The sequence below is a fragment of the Silurus meridionalis genome, chromosome 14 (assembly GCF_014805685.1).
Source record: "Silurus meridionalis isolate SWU-2019-XX chromosome 14, ASM1480568v1, whole genome shotgun sequence".
NCBI classification, from domain to species: Eukaryota; Metazoa; Chordata; class Actinopteri; order Siluriformes; family Siluridae; genus Silurus; species Silurus meridionalis.
Genome location: NC_060897.1, coordinates 21,410,242 through 21,424,924, shown reverse-complemented (window position 1 = coordinate 21,424,924; position 14,683 = coordinate 21,410,242). Strand labels below are relative to the sequence as shown.

Sequence of the window (14,683 nt, the reverse complement as noted above, 5' to 3'; positions counted from 1 at the left end):
ATGTGATTCTTCACTTTGAAGAGAAAAGAGTGATACAAATGATTGATTATTACATGTGTTGGTCTTTGTGTAAACCAACATTCATGGCATTTTTATGGCAGGAACTGCAGGACTGAAGACAAAACTTTCTTCTAACTAAAACTAGTGAAAACTTAACTTAAGAATTAATTCCATATCCTTGTGAGTGTGTGCAAAACATTTACACCAGTGCTGAACTTGGGACTGTTGGGCAAACATCCTTCTACTCAGGAATCAACAGCCAGCACCACTGGGGCAGAAGCTGACTTCCTACAGCAGCGTGATGTATGATTGTGTCAATTCTCAAATAAACTGTAAAAGGGAGCAGCGGAGTGTTTAAGGCTATAAAACCGAGCAGGTGGAAGGCGGCACACCTGTCGAACCCCCGTAACTCCTGCCCAAGCAATGAATCATTCGGGTCAACAAGATGAGCTCAAATAATAATAACAAGCACTGATCCAAGATCATCGACTGCTGTGGCATGTCAAAGGGGAAAAATTATTTAATTCTGAAATTCCTGAAGTGTACATAATACTGGTACTTTTTAAAATTGACTGAATAAACACAAATTTACATTTAAAACACATTAAAATAAACAGGTATACTATATATATTTATATATATCTATATATCTTTTTTTATTACAACCAATTAATTTAGCATGTTCATGTAATTAAATCTGTGCAGTTTTATAAACTCATTAATTCGAATATTTTATTGTTAATTATTAATATTCATATTTTATTGTTTTATACAGCGAGTAATTGTGCACAATACAAATATATTCAATTTAGTCAAATTTTTCATTCATTTTACTGTGTATTTAAGTAATTCTTAAAATGCTTTCTTCAAAAAAAATTAAGCTTATATTAAATGCATCTGTTTTATTAAAGAAATAATTGATTTGATACATGCATTTTACCTACTAGCAAAATATTTTACTGAATTTTTTCGAATCGATTTTATAGACAATAAGTCAAATATTATTTTCAATACAAAAAACTATAGAAACTAAATTTCCATTGAAATTCTTTTAAAGATCTAAAATTGATGCAAATATATAATAATCTGTGAATATTTCCGACCTGAAGCACTTACGCAAGTTTTACAATAGCATGTGCTAAATGCCGGTGCGGCGCTCTAGAACTCTGCATTTCCTGCCTGTAAGCGTTTTTGGCTTTTGGCTTGCAGTACACCCAGGGGCTGAGTTCCATCAGCAGTGGAACACTTGCAGCCTTGTGTTTTGGCAGGGAATGCTGGTGGGGTGCGGGGAAGATCGTCGTAAGTCAGTCGGTCCCCAGGGGCCCCCGAGAGGCTGCTCATCTGAGGGAGGAATGAAAAGAGGCGCAAGGCGGGTTGCCTGGCGTCCCCTGGCACCCGCCGCCCAGTCTGAGACTTGCTACACATCTCCCATATGCTGTCACGGGTTACGGTTGAACTTTTTTTTATCTGGTGTGTTGGGGAAAAGTTGACGGGGTGCAAACAAAGATTTCACCTACAGCTCCATGTCTGACACCCTAATAATATAATCATTATGTATATCGCACTCTTTCCCTCTTGTAAACTGAATAGATTAGAATGGGAGGCAATCTATAGCACATCCTCACAACAGAAAAGCATTTCAACATGTTACAAAGTTCTAGACTTACAGCAATTTGTGTGTGTTTGAGTATGTAATAGAGAGAAAGCAAAAGCGTTTGTGCGTATGTGATAAATATTAAAGCTAAATAAGGAAATCAGCATGACCTGCTAGCCCGTCATCGGGTTAATGAGCCTTACATGGAGCTGAATAAATGGGCACGCTCTGCGTCCATTCATTTTCCTCCACGCATGTTTAATCCTCGCCACCCTACTGGCGCACGCAACAGCCTGCAGCCCTGCCGAATAGGCAATGAGGGGAGAAAGTCTCACTCCCCATCTGCTGTGGCCCAAAGACCTGGGGGAGTGGAAGATGGCAGGAGCGTATCAAAGGTCAATCTGGGACCAGCCACCCGCCGTGCCGGTGTTTGAAGCCCACTGAGGCAGACGGCCATGCACGGGCCAGCGGACTGGACCTGGCTTCCAAATCCTTGTGCTGCCCTGCAATTTTTTTACGACACCCGGCACCTCAGTAAATATCAGTAACTATTCTCGAGAAGGCTACGTAAAAGTCTAGCTAACAGCATTTATTGACACTTGTTTCATCTGAACCTTCAGTATGATGTAGGAGGGCAGATCTCTCAGCTTCTTTGTCCTTCCTTCGTCTCGGTAAAAGCGACCATATTTTACAGCCTGTGACCCCGAACACTACCCAATCAACACCGCGGGCCATATTCATTAGCATTTTAATCTGACTCCGCTCACCTCGCTGTCTGCGAAATGATGTCACCATAAACCTTGGTCATGATAAGTTTTATGAGCATGTGTCATCTTCTCAGATGCTGAGACCACTCAGATAGAACAGGCCTTACAGACCAGACATAGCCAGTGTTAAAAAAAAATCAATCATAGGTACTTGTTACTAAATCTAAAAAAATCTCATAAATTACATTTATGGAGCCAAATAAAGAGGTCTGGAGCTAAATTTCAGGGGATGCTGTGAACCTTATACCTTGACACTAAACACCCTAAATCTGGACACTACAGACAACACTACAGATTTATTCCTGGATACTAAAAATGTTACTGTTCCCTGACACTATATTAATTCTATATATAAATACTATTGACCTCACACCTAGATACTATAAACATTTTACACTGACGTGATAAACCGTATACCTGGATGATATAGACTTAAACACTGACATATAGACCAAATATTGGATGCTATAGATGTATACACTGAAACTATAAACCATATAACTGGATGCTACATACCTTTTGCATTGATATGATAAACTGTATATCTATATGCTATACACCAGCTATATTGTCTATAGTTACCTTGTATCCAATCTGGATGCTAAAGACTTATACACCGACATATAGACTATATAACTGGATACCTCTATCTCATATGACCGAGATGCTATATAAGAATAGATCGACAAATTCCAGGGTTTTTTTATTCCATCGTGAGCTCATGCTGCATGTTCTCCCTAAGTCTGAGTTTTTTATTTTATTTCCTCCTATCTTGAAGGTGCATGCCCTAGAGGAATCAGCAAACTTGTTCAAATTGCCTCTAGATCTGAGAAAGTGTGAATGTGTTCAGTGACTAGATTCTAGTCTAGTGTGTTTCTGCTTCACCCCTGGAACTGCCAGGAAAAGCTCAGGATTCACTGTGACACTTACCAGAATAAACATTTAGTGAAAATGTCTGAATAAGTATATATTTTGGGGAGGGCCTGTTTTAAAGAATAAATACAGCATCAGGTACAATATAAACACAAGTGTTAATGCAAAGCTTTTTTCCCCATCTTTCAAAGGTGGAACCGTATCCAAGTGACAAGGAAATATGATTTAATATTAAATCTTTTTTTAATTGAAAAAAGTCTACTAGAGTGGCCCATGTATCTTTATACATGACCTTTATAAGTAAAACATTTGAAATCAATGTATGTAAAAAGGGTTAGGAAAGGAAATTACATTATGTGAAATAATATTATAATAAATGTACACTATAGCTATAATGATGCACAATCATTTTAATTTCTATTAAAATAATTTCCTGCTTGCATTCAAGTATATGAAAAATAACCAAGAAATAATAATAAAATATACAGAGAAATGTCTACGTTATTTTCTATTCGCATTATAATAATGGTTCAGTGTGCAATAGCGAGACAGCGCGCATGCGCGCTACAGTTTCAGGCCATTTATATGCTTATACAGTGTTTACAGTAATTTAGCCGTCTTGCCCCTGACTTGTGTGTGTGTGTGTGTGTGTGTGTGTGTGTGTGTGTGTGTGGTGGGGGCACACATAGACGAAGGGCTCTTTTATGAGCAAGGCTCAATGAAGCGAGGCCAAATGAGCCCCATCTAACCACCGGCCTCGAGGTTTAATTAAAGAGCTGATCGGACATTTCCACTTTTCGCACAATGAGAGCTTATAGGAGAGCAGCAGCGTCATCACACACACTTCTGAGCCGCATGTCTGGGCCATGCAATTATTCAGTTTCACCCCGAGCGATGGACGCTGAGTGCACGCGCCCACATGCGTTTTTTTTCCTCCCCGCAAATTGCTGACATTCGGTAGCGCTCTTCGTTTTGGGGAAGTGCACTGAGTCAGACACCGTTCTAACTGAGAGGATCTGTAATTCATCATACTGATGATCTGACAATGATACCGCCTTGTCATTGAACCGCAAACGCGCCGCACGCGAAAGGCACGTGACGCTCGCAGATTGCCGCGCGCTCGCGCTCGCGCCGCGTTCATGATCACTGGATGCCTCGCTTAACTGCAAAGAGCACATTTTCCCCATTATGTCTTTCCGTAGAGGTCATGTGCCCTGGCCATTAAATCCACAATTGGGTTACAAGTTATATCTTTTTTTTTTTCTATTTATTGAATTTTATTTATTTGGAGGAAAAGGGTGCAGCTTGAATGCCGTTTATAGTTAACCGTCCCTCTGTATTTAGTGTCTAACTCTCACTGAATTAATATTTATTTATATAATAATAAGTGTGGATGAACGGTGATAAATTTATTAATTGATTGATTAATTGGGCGCGTGACAAACGCTCGTGAAACAGCTGACTCACGGTGACGTCACCTCAGGGCGGCAAGTACCTCAGGCGTCGTCGGTGAGAGGTAAACTTAAACAAACAACAAAATATAAACCTTTTTAGTCCTTTTATGACAACAACTAACGTCAAGCTGAATGTTACAAGTATATTGAAGTTTTTAAGAAGATATTTGTGTAGTTTGCCAATTAATCTAGTTAGATGCAGTTACATAGAAATAGCATGAAGGGAAACAATGTTATATTGAAGTAGTTCTTAAAGAGTAAAATCTAAATTCTGCAATTCTTTGACAAAAAACAAAGTTGGGAATGATTTATGAATAAATAATGAAAGATATACACTATTCACTTTAATAGGAACATGTAAACATCTGGACGTTAATGCTGTCATGTGATCAGGATGTGACGTGACTCTCTCTCTCTCTCTCTCTCTCTCTCTCTCTCTCTCTATATATATATATATATATATATATATATATATATATATATATAATATTTTATATGTTCAATTCTTAAAATTAGATACATTTCGTTTTAATCTCAGTTTTGCCGTCCTCATGACGTTCTCACATCAGAATCATGAAGTAGTCACCTGAAATGGTTTTCAGTTCAAAGGTGTAAAAGTTTATTTGTGACATTTCTTGCCTTCTTAATGTGCTTTAGACCATCAGTCGTCTTGTGCAAGGGAAAGGGGAAGTACCGAGTCAATAGCCCTATTAGTGCCACTACAACTTCTGTACAAATCCATATTATGAAAAGAAACAGTCAGTTAAGTAAAGAGAAAATCAGTCAATCTGAAAAATCTCAAGAACTTGAACTGTATCCCCAAATGCAGTCTCCAAAACCATCAACTGCTATGATGAAACAGACTCTCACGAGGACTGTCTGAGGAAAGGAAGACCAAGAGCTACCTCTGCTGCAGTGGATACGTTTATTACAATTACCAGCCTAAAAAAACACTGCTTTAGATAAATACTTCTCTGAGTTTAAGTGGCAGACATATTTCAACATACACTATGCAGAGGATACTTCCTGAGTCAGGCATTCATGGTCAAATTACACCAAGGAACCCATTATTTCTGAAAAACAACAAGCAGAAGGAATGGACAATAGACCAGTGGAAAACTGTCCTTTGGGCTGATGAGTCCAAATGTGAGATTCTTGGTTCTAAGCACCATTGCACCCTCTGTTATATGTTCAGAGGGTGAAGGAACATTTTATGAGTGTTTAGTTACTACTGTTCTCATCCAGGTGACTACCTCACGAGACATGCCAAGAGAATGGCAAGAGTGTGCAAAGCTGTCGACTAATTTGAAGAATCGAAAATATATTATTCTGGGTTGTTTAACACGTTATTGTTCACTACATAATTCCATACACGTTCTTTCATAGTTTGTATGTCTTCAGTATTCATTTACAGTGTTAAAAATTATAAACATAAAGAAAAGGTGAGTAAGAAAGAGAGATTTTTTTTTTTCCTACAACCCAAGTGATTTGATGAAGAACTGCAGACTTTTGCACTCAATTTTACTGAAATAAGAATGAACCTTATTAACAGAACAGCAACAGAGAGACTGGCAGTCGACTGCAAGAGGAAAATATTACATTTATTGCTTTTTAATCAATATTCAGCTATTCATCGTGTGCCAAATTCTGATCTAAAAAGCACCGATACTTTAAACACAAAAGCATGAGCTGTAGCTGCCATTTTGTCATTTCTTAAAACCGAGATTAAAATGGTACTCAGATAAGCACTATACAATGAAGTTAAATCATTGTTTTTCTTTTTTTTTTTATTGTAAGCTCAACTCAGAGCACCATGTATGTTAGCGTAACAGCTTATAAATGCGGCACTCGCAGCAGCGTGTAATTGGGATGCTTCTCCTCAGCAGGGGCCGAGGATCCATTCAGCATCAAAGACAAAAGGGCAAAGAATAAAGCTACAAGCACACCCAGCAGGAACGCCTTCAGTCTTCTCGGAGGGAGAAAAAAAAAAAGAAAAGAAAAAAAACCTTTCAGTAAGACAGCAAGGTTCGAGCACAGGGCCAAAGCTTCACCACAACGGCTTGAATATTAAAAAGGCGACGTCCGTGAGAGGATCTGTCATCTCGTCAACCTCCGCTCTTTTCTGAATCCCTAAGCAAGAGGCAGGAAATAAATCGTGCAAACACGACCAAGATCAGGTACAAGGTACAAAACTATATCCAGCAGCATTCTCTAATGGCTTATTACGTAACTTCAATTGAATTTAAAGGGTTGAAAAGGTCCACAACATCCCACAGATCCAAATGAAGGTACATTTCCTTGAAGGTACCAACCAGCAGTTTCTTTTTAAAAATCCTTGGGATTGGGAATATTGTATAAATAAAAAAAAGGAAAAAAAAGAAAAAAGAAGTGAGCATGAAACAATCACATTTTCCATATTGACACACATCAATAGCAATTATATATAATATAAATTTAATTTATTAAATTAAGCGTGACACATTGTACTTTATCTTTTAGCTACATTTCGTGTTGTGGAATGTTCACAGGACAAGTTATCATTATGAGGTTATTATCACTTACATTATAGCAGCGACAACATGTGAGGAAAATGTACTATCAAATAAAAAGCACTGACACTGGAGACTTTTTCCAGATATCAATGTTTAATGAAGGTCTCCTCAATCATATTAACACTTATGTATTGATTTGTAACTATAACGTGGCTTTTTACTATATTTTTTATTCAGATCTCCTTTCAGAGTTTCGGAGCAATCTTACGAACCCCAATCAGATTTTCAGTAGCTGTAAGTATTTGGTTGAAATGTAATTATTTTGATTAGTGGTTCATGCCCCTCAATCCCCCACCCCCTCACATGCTCCAGGTTTAAATCTCACTTTGCCACGCAGGCGCTGCTGCACCCCGTTGAGGCTCTTAACCCTCGCCTGATCGGTTACAGTTTTGGATTGCGTCCTGTTCGAGACGCTTTGTCTGCCAAATGAATAAATGGGAACGCAAGCCAAGAGCGTAAGACATCATCTCAGAGGGAAGAAGCTGAAGCAATAATGACCCTGCGGTAAAGCTGTCACGCCCGGCGCGTCATGATGGCATATGGGGACCGAGAGGCGCGTGGCTGTACTGTGACCTTGGGCACGTAAGAAACAATGCAAACAATCCAGCAGTGGCACCCTCTCACAAAATAATTACCGCTGTCATATACAAACACACACACACACACACACACACACACACACACACACACACACACACGCACATGGCAAGACACAAACTTATTTTTTTAGGAATCCAATTGAAGTAAATTTCCCTTCATCTTCATTTCTGTCTGTCTCTTTCTGCGTCTCATCCTTGTTTTCCTCTTCCTCGTTTTACCTAGTCTTATTTTTGACATTCTGTCCACATTTCTTTTCTTTTCCCAGATTTTTCTTCTAATCACTTCCCTCTTTCCATCCACCATCTTCTCTTCAATTGTGTCCTCTCTCCATCATCCCTAGAATTTGTGTGTTTCATTTCCCCTTTCAACACTGTCTCTTGCTTTCTCACATTTTTATGTTTTTTTTAGTTTTATTTAGATTTTTTGTTCACTTATGTCTCACCTTCACATTCACCATGAGTTTTCTCCACGGCAGACTGAACTTCTGACTCTTCTGACTGTGCATCTCAAACAAACCCGCTTTAATCCAAATCCCTTTTCTTAGTTTGGTGAAAGTATCTGTTGAATAATTATAAGCAAAAAGTACATAAAAAAAGATCTGCATTTTTCCTTTTATCCACTAGATGGGAACAACACATCATTGTTCAGTCTCAGGGACAGGCAGCGATTCGGTTAGAATTTGTCCACAGCTTGCTGATTTGTTGAAATGTATTGTTTTGCTCCAGCCTGTAAAGTAGGTATAAAGTTAAAAGAAAAAAAAAACTTTTTTGTGATACAGTAGAGTTTGTATTCTGGCAGTTTTCTGGCTCTTATTAAACTATAGACATATTGAAATATTTTCAACACTTACTGTTAATTGAGTGCAAAGTGTCACACGGATACTGTTGATGTGGAGGAAAGTTATGAGTATTCAGAGTCGGGTTATGCCCCTGGCTAATTAGATTTTCAAGTCTCTGCATTAAGAAATGATCTGCTTGTAGTTTAGAAAGCACCAGATTCTTCTTGAGTAGAACAGACTGTGTCTGGGTTTGTCAATATCTATCTAAACAACTGCCTTCCCTGTAAAGAGAGAATAAAATCAGGGAAAGAAGACTTGAAAACGGTAGCCGTTTTTTCTTTGAAGTGAAACGTAATACTGTGTAACTCAACTATCCGGCATCTATGAAAATTCATCAGACAAATTTTGCCGTATTGCAGAAAGAATTTCATCAGGTTGCAGTAGATTCTGCTCCTGGAGACACTCTGATGTTGACTTGGACCTCAAGCCTCTAAAGGCACTTCTAATGAGCTTCGCTGGAGCTAATAAAGTATTGGAACAGGGTTTAAAATGGCAACTGGGAATCCCCCATTGGGACAACGGCGAGGTGGAAGTCAATGAGGTCGAGCGAGAACAATACTGGAACGCAGCCATGGTCATGTAAACTCTTAGGTCATGATGCTAATGATGAAAATGGGCTTTCTGTGTTCAACATAGCAATGGCCAACAGGGGGCAATAGCATCTTTTGGGTTTTATTTTTATTTGTTTTTGGTCAGAACGCATGCCAGTTAAATGCTTGCTAAGAAAAATGTCCTGCTGTAATTTAGATTCATGACTAGTGCAGTGTCGTGGTGTCCCAATACACGTGCACGTCTCGCGCCACGCTGTTGTTTGTACCAGTCGTCCTGCGTCCTCTGATATCAGCGCTTGTATGATGCGCTGAGACCATTGTCTCCCAAACCCGCCTCGTCACATAATCCGTCCTTAATCTTTTTTTTTTAACCAGTCGATTCGTTCCTGATAGACAACGCGAACTCACCGGGGTATCATTATCGCTAAAGTAAAATAATGTAATATCAAATGAGTTGTGATCCCGTTCTGTTTAATTTACTCCCAACATTCAGGATGCGATGCATTTCATTTACGACGTCTAATGATGGCCATATTTCACCCGATTAAGATGTTATGAGCAGAGGTTTAATGGCTTAATCATGCACAATCACACCGTTGTGCAAGGCCTCAATTATTCTTAGCAGTTTTTTAATTGGCAGGCATCGATTGTTTATTAATCGGTGCCATCGTGCAGTTCCTGTGGGAAAGAATTGTAATGAGAATGAAAGTGACATTCACAAGACTCATCAGAGCCCTCCCTTTTTCTCTCTCTCTCTCTCTCTCTCTCTCACACACAGTCCTACCTCCACCCCTACCCATCGGACTCTTTCCTTTCATTCCACAATACTTTCGTGTGTGCGTTAGAAAGCAAGGTGAGCTTCCCGTGTCTTTTGCTGCCATTTATCTGTCGTTTTTTAAGCCTACGGCAGTGACATCACTAATCAATAGATTGCAGTGTGAAAAAGTCAACAAAAAAAGGCTATGATTAAATAAACAGTGGCTCGCCTTCAAGGTTGAAGCCGGATTTGAAGCAAGCGATCGTCATCTTACGGTTCTAATCTGATCCGGGTGACGCACAGCAACAGCACTAATGGGAGGATTCCAAATCCCAAAATGATTTGCACCTGTTGACCAATTGCTCTAGCTTCGTTTTCCTTTCTCTTCCTTTTCCTTCCTTTCAATGCTGCCTTTCAATTCCATCCAATGAAGGTTCCAGGGAAAACACTTTAAATATTAGCGAGAGGGTAAGCAGGCCAAGCACATATTTGTCATTTGGATTTTCCGAGCTAAAACAGTGGCTGCAAATGAACTTGTTTTCAAATCGGCATTAAAATAGATCCAGACAGATTGGAATTAACCAATCTCCCAATTTTCAATCTTTCTAATTTATGGGGAAACATCTGGCACTGTTCAATCCTTAGCAAAACGTATGTCAACTTTCCAGACTTTGAGCATCCTCCCTCGTCCAAACCCAAGCTCTCAAGCCATCAAGTCAGTATGGTCGAATCTTGTGGATACTAGAGTTCAATTTTAATTACCCAAGGCATAATGATAGCCAAAAGTGTCTCAAGATCCTGAATCCATAAATGATAGGAAAATGAAGAAAGGACTTAAGGAACTCTGGGATTTAGAAAGGTCCGTGGAGAAGATTTACAGGTTTCGTCAAACTAAGAGAAGGCAAATAAGGAGAAATATTTTTTCTGTGGACCACTGCAGAGTTTATCAGGCAAGTCCAAATAAATGGGGAACTCAAGAGTGAACTGAAGTCTCACATCAGGCATGCTCTATTGATCAGAGAGTATGGGGAAAATCCAGGACCCACTGGAGAGATTATCAGGCATGCCCCATTGGATAGGGACCTTAGATTTCTTTGGAGAAAAGCCATAGTTTCCTCAAAACAGAGTGAGGGCAAATAAGGATAGAGATTTTGCTGTTGACCCAATGGAGAGTTCTGTTGAACAGAGGCCCCAGTAGATCCATGATCCACTAAAGAGTTTAAAAGGCAAATTCAATTGGATGCAGAATCTACAGAGTGAACTAAAGACCCACATCAGAGAGTATCAGGCATGCTTTGGTCAGAGAGTATGATGGGAAGATCCAGGACCCACTGAAGAGATTATCAGGTATGTCCCATTGGATGGGGACCTCAGAGCAAACCCAGGACCCACTGGAGCATTTCTGACTCACTGATGCATACAATGAAAAAGGCTTTGGTTTCCAGTGAAATATATGCAATCTGTGACCAGTGGCCTGAACTTCTCAGCCTGTTGCCACCAGGAAAATAGAAAAAATAAATAAATAAATGCATCAGTGTATACAGTAGTAACAGGACAGTGGTTTGTATAAGATATAGGTTGACTATAGGGTGCTTTGTGAGGAACCCAGAGTGGAAATTTGCTTTGGTCCTCCGTATGAGCAAGTCACTGGACAACTAATCAGATGGACATAAGTGCAAATTTCAGCACTGCCAGTGACCCTTAACCCATCATCCGGTCTCAAATATGAGTTATTTGAGTAAATGGTAAATCTAAAGGCCAGTTTCGTGCATAGTGTGGTGTCTTCCTGTAATGCAGAGCCGCCAACATTTCTGGAAGCATCTGCCTGATCAGTCTTGAACGAGGACAAGTAGAGGTCATACCAGACCTTTTGTCTTATTGTTTCCTTACTGCTGCCTGGTGCACATCTGGACAATTAATCTCCGTGTTCACCGATATTGGACTAAGGCTTTAGTGGTAAAAACAAATCATTTTTTTGCTCTGCTAACTAGGATTTTCCTGATAGCAATGTTGGCAGCTCTGTGTAATCTCACTGATCCATTGGTAATAACCTCTCAGACCTGTCCATGTTGTATTCCTACACCTGGACAAAGGCACTCAGAAAACGTATTATCATCCTAAAGGTCATGGGCACAACCGTAGTTATCGTTTGTGCCCTTGGTTTTCATGTCACTGTAGGTTTTCATGCAGTGATCACAGGCCAGAAAAGTAAAACAAAAAGACTACATTCAGATTCTCTGAAAAGTTTGAGTCCAAAAGTCAATCTCAAAGAGACATCTAAGGCATTAGCTCCAAATAGGCTATCACTCCTAAAATGAGCTCTTGCGATCGGTGTCGAGTGATCGCTTCATTTGCGTCCTTATGAGTTCAAGATCACGGCCGTACGTCTACACGGAGCTAATGTGGGCATCGTGGAGAGGCTTTGTATAACATCATCGATTTATAATTCCATCCGAAGGCCCCAGAGGCTCGAGGAGCGATTGATCTGAGGACACCGTGTGGTCAGTGCGCAAATTAATTCATTTTCTACGTCTGTTATTCTATTATTATTGCTTTTGATAACCATTTTGTCCGGTGTAATGTATCTAACCATTTGGCAGCCGCGTCGTCGGTCAATAGCAGGAAGTGTAGACTTACAGCGGCCTGGTGGACTAAACCTCTTCCAGTCGAGACTTAATTAGTCATCACACTTCAGACTCTGTGTGTGTGTGTGTGTGTGTGTGTGCTTCATATGGACCCACAATAGAACCCGGGTCTTGTGTGATACTTGTCATATCTTATAATTATTACAGACAATCAGTCAAAATTGGATCTTAATATAAAGATTTTTCTCTAATGAAAATTTATTCTCGTATTATAATATAAAAATAATTCCAGTTTATGTTCCTTTGAGATCTCTGTTGAATATTTGATCAAACTATTGAAACAGGAAGATCTTATTCAGTCTATAAAGTAGCAGAAATATTTTTCAGAACACTAAATTCACGTGTGTTATTTTTAATGGCGGAACGGATAAGGTAAAAAGTAACCTGGTGTAAAGCACTGTAAATTAATTCACCATATATCTGGGCCCTTACACACACACACACACACACACACACACACACAAGGCATTCAAATTGAAGTGAACGCTGTGATGCATCGATTTATAAAAGTGTGCATCATATACACGTTGGCATTTGTATCACAATGCATCGTTTTTAACATATTTGCATCGGTATAAAAGAGATGTATTTATATATAATTAGGAGTAGATATAAACACGCTATGCTTTTAGTATTTACAAAGTGATTAATAATTTGTGAGCAATTTTTTTCTATGTAGATCGATTTCTCGTCTCTAAACACTATGGTGTCTTGAGAGTCACATAGAATACAGATTAACATGGCAGAGGTAGAGCTGCATCTTCCTGGAGAAAGAACAGGAAAAGAAGGTCTGGTTTTATTTAATCTTTTTTCTCTTTTTTTTTTAGCACTATAAAGGCGTGTGTGTGAAAAGGCAATGCGTTAGAAGTCAGAAGGCACTTAAGTAAATTGATGATTTCCTGTCTTTCTGAACCAAAGAAATAAAAGTGAACTATTTGCACCATACTAAATTCCATAGCACCATATTTCATCCGCTGCATCGTATTGCATTGTAATGAATCAAATGGAAATCGGATCGCACTGCATCGTAATAGAGGCTGAATCGTATCGCATCGCATCAGTAGCGTCTTTATATGCATCAAGATGCGAATCGCATCAGCCTCAGTTATGGAGATGCACATCCCTAATACACACACACACACACACACACACACACACACACCCGCACACACACAGCTCTTTACCTTTAAACTGTGCATGGTCGCCCCCTGATGGTCATCTTAAAGCGTTGGGACATGTCTCATGACTAATATAGCACTGCTGCGAGTCACTGTGTGTCCTCACCCTCGCTTTCTTAGAGCTGAATTAATTGGTTGCCTCACACACACACACACACACACACACACACACACACACACACACACACACCCCTAAAAGTGTCCTCTTCACAAAGCTGGTGGCTTTAAATAGATTAATTAAACCACAGGGAGTTTTATTTAAGCAGAGGAAGCACAGTGAAAGTGGCTGCTGCGGACGTTTTTAGAGGGAAGAAGCCTGAGCTTTTCTCTGACGGCTCCTTTATGTAAAACACAATTTCACGGATGGCTGGACGGAGAAATGCTATATTTCTAGCTGCAGTAGTAACCAAACTGCAGAGTAGGGACTGAATATGTTAGTGCTGGGTGTTAGGAATTCTTTACAACGTCCACACAAAGGAGATTTGTGTGGATCTGCAAAGCCAAACGAACGTTCTTCATCCCGTCGTGACGTCGCACGAATCCGCTACCTCGCATACTTGGCAAAAAGCGAAGCACATTAGACTAAACACTTGACGTCGCTTGTAGCTGTTCTCCTGATGTAATCGCTCGAGCCTGACAGCCATGACAAACGCGGAGAGTGAGAAAAATCCCACCGTGGCAGAGGGGGAACTGCTGTGATCTTGGTTTGTTAACTCATAGCAAGCCATGCATTCAGACATCAAACGCTGGTTTATCTGGAGGAAAACATGTCACCAGGTTGCATCGGATTTGTGTCACGTATAAAATCTTGTCATGACTAAGAGAGAGAGAGAGAGAGAGAGAGAGAGACAGGGAAAAAACAACGCACAGACAA

At 39.7% G+C, this 14,683-nt stretch overlaps 1 long non-coding RNA gene across 4 annotated transcripts in view; it reads left to right on the top strand.

Annotated features, from left to right (window-relative positions):
• The first annotated feature begins 4,477 nt into the window (after positions 1-4,477).
• The window catches only part of LOC124397045, an 88,693-nt gene continuing 78,487 nt past the window's right edge, over positions 4,478-14,683 (top strand). For 2 of the 4 annotated variants that reach the window (XR_006927877.1, XR_006927876.1), the window contains exons 1-4: positions 4,478-4,750; positions 6,572-6,872; positions 7,418-7,474; positions 7,578-7,822. This is a non-coding gene — a long non-coding RNA (uncharacterized LOC124397045). The remainder of the gene's footprint in view (positions 4,751-6,571; positions 6,873-7,417; positions 7,475-7,577; positions 7,823-14,683) is intronic. The other 2 variants (XR_006927878.1, XR_006927879.1) reach the window with 2 other exon arrangements.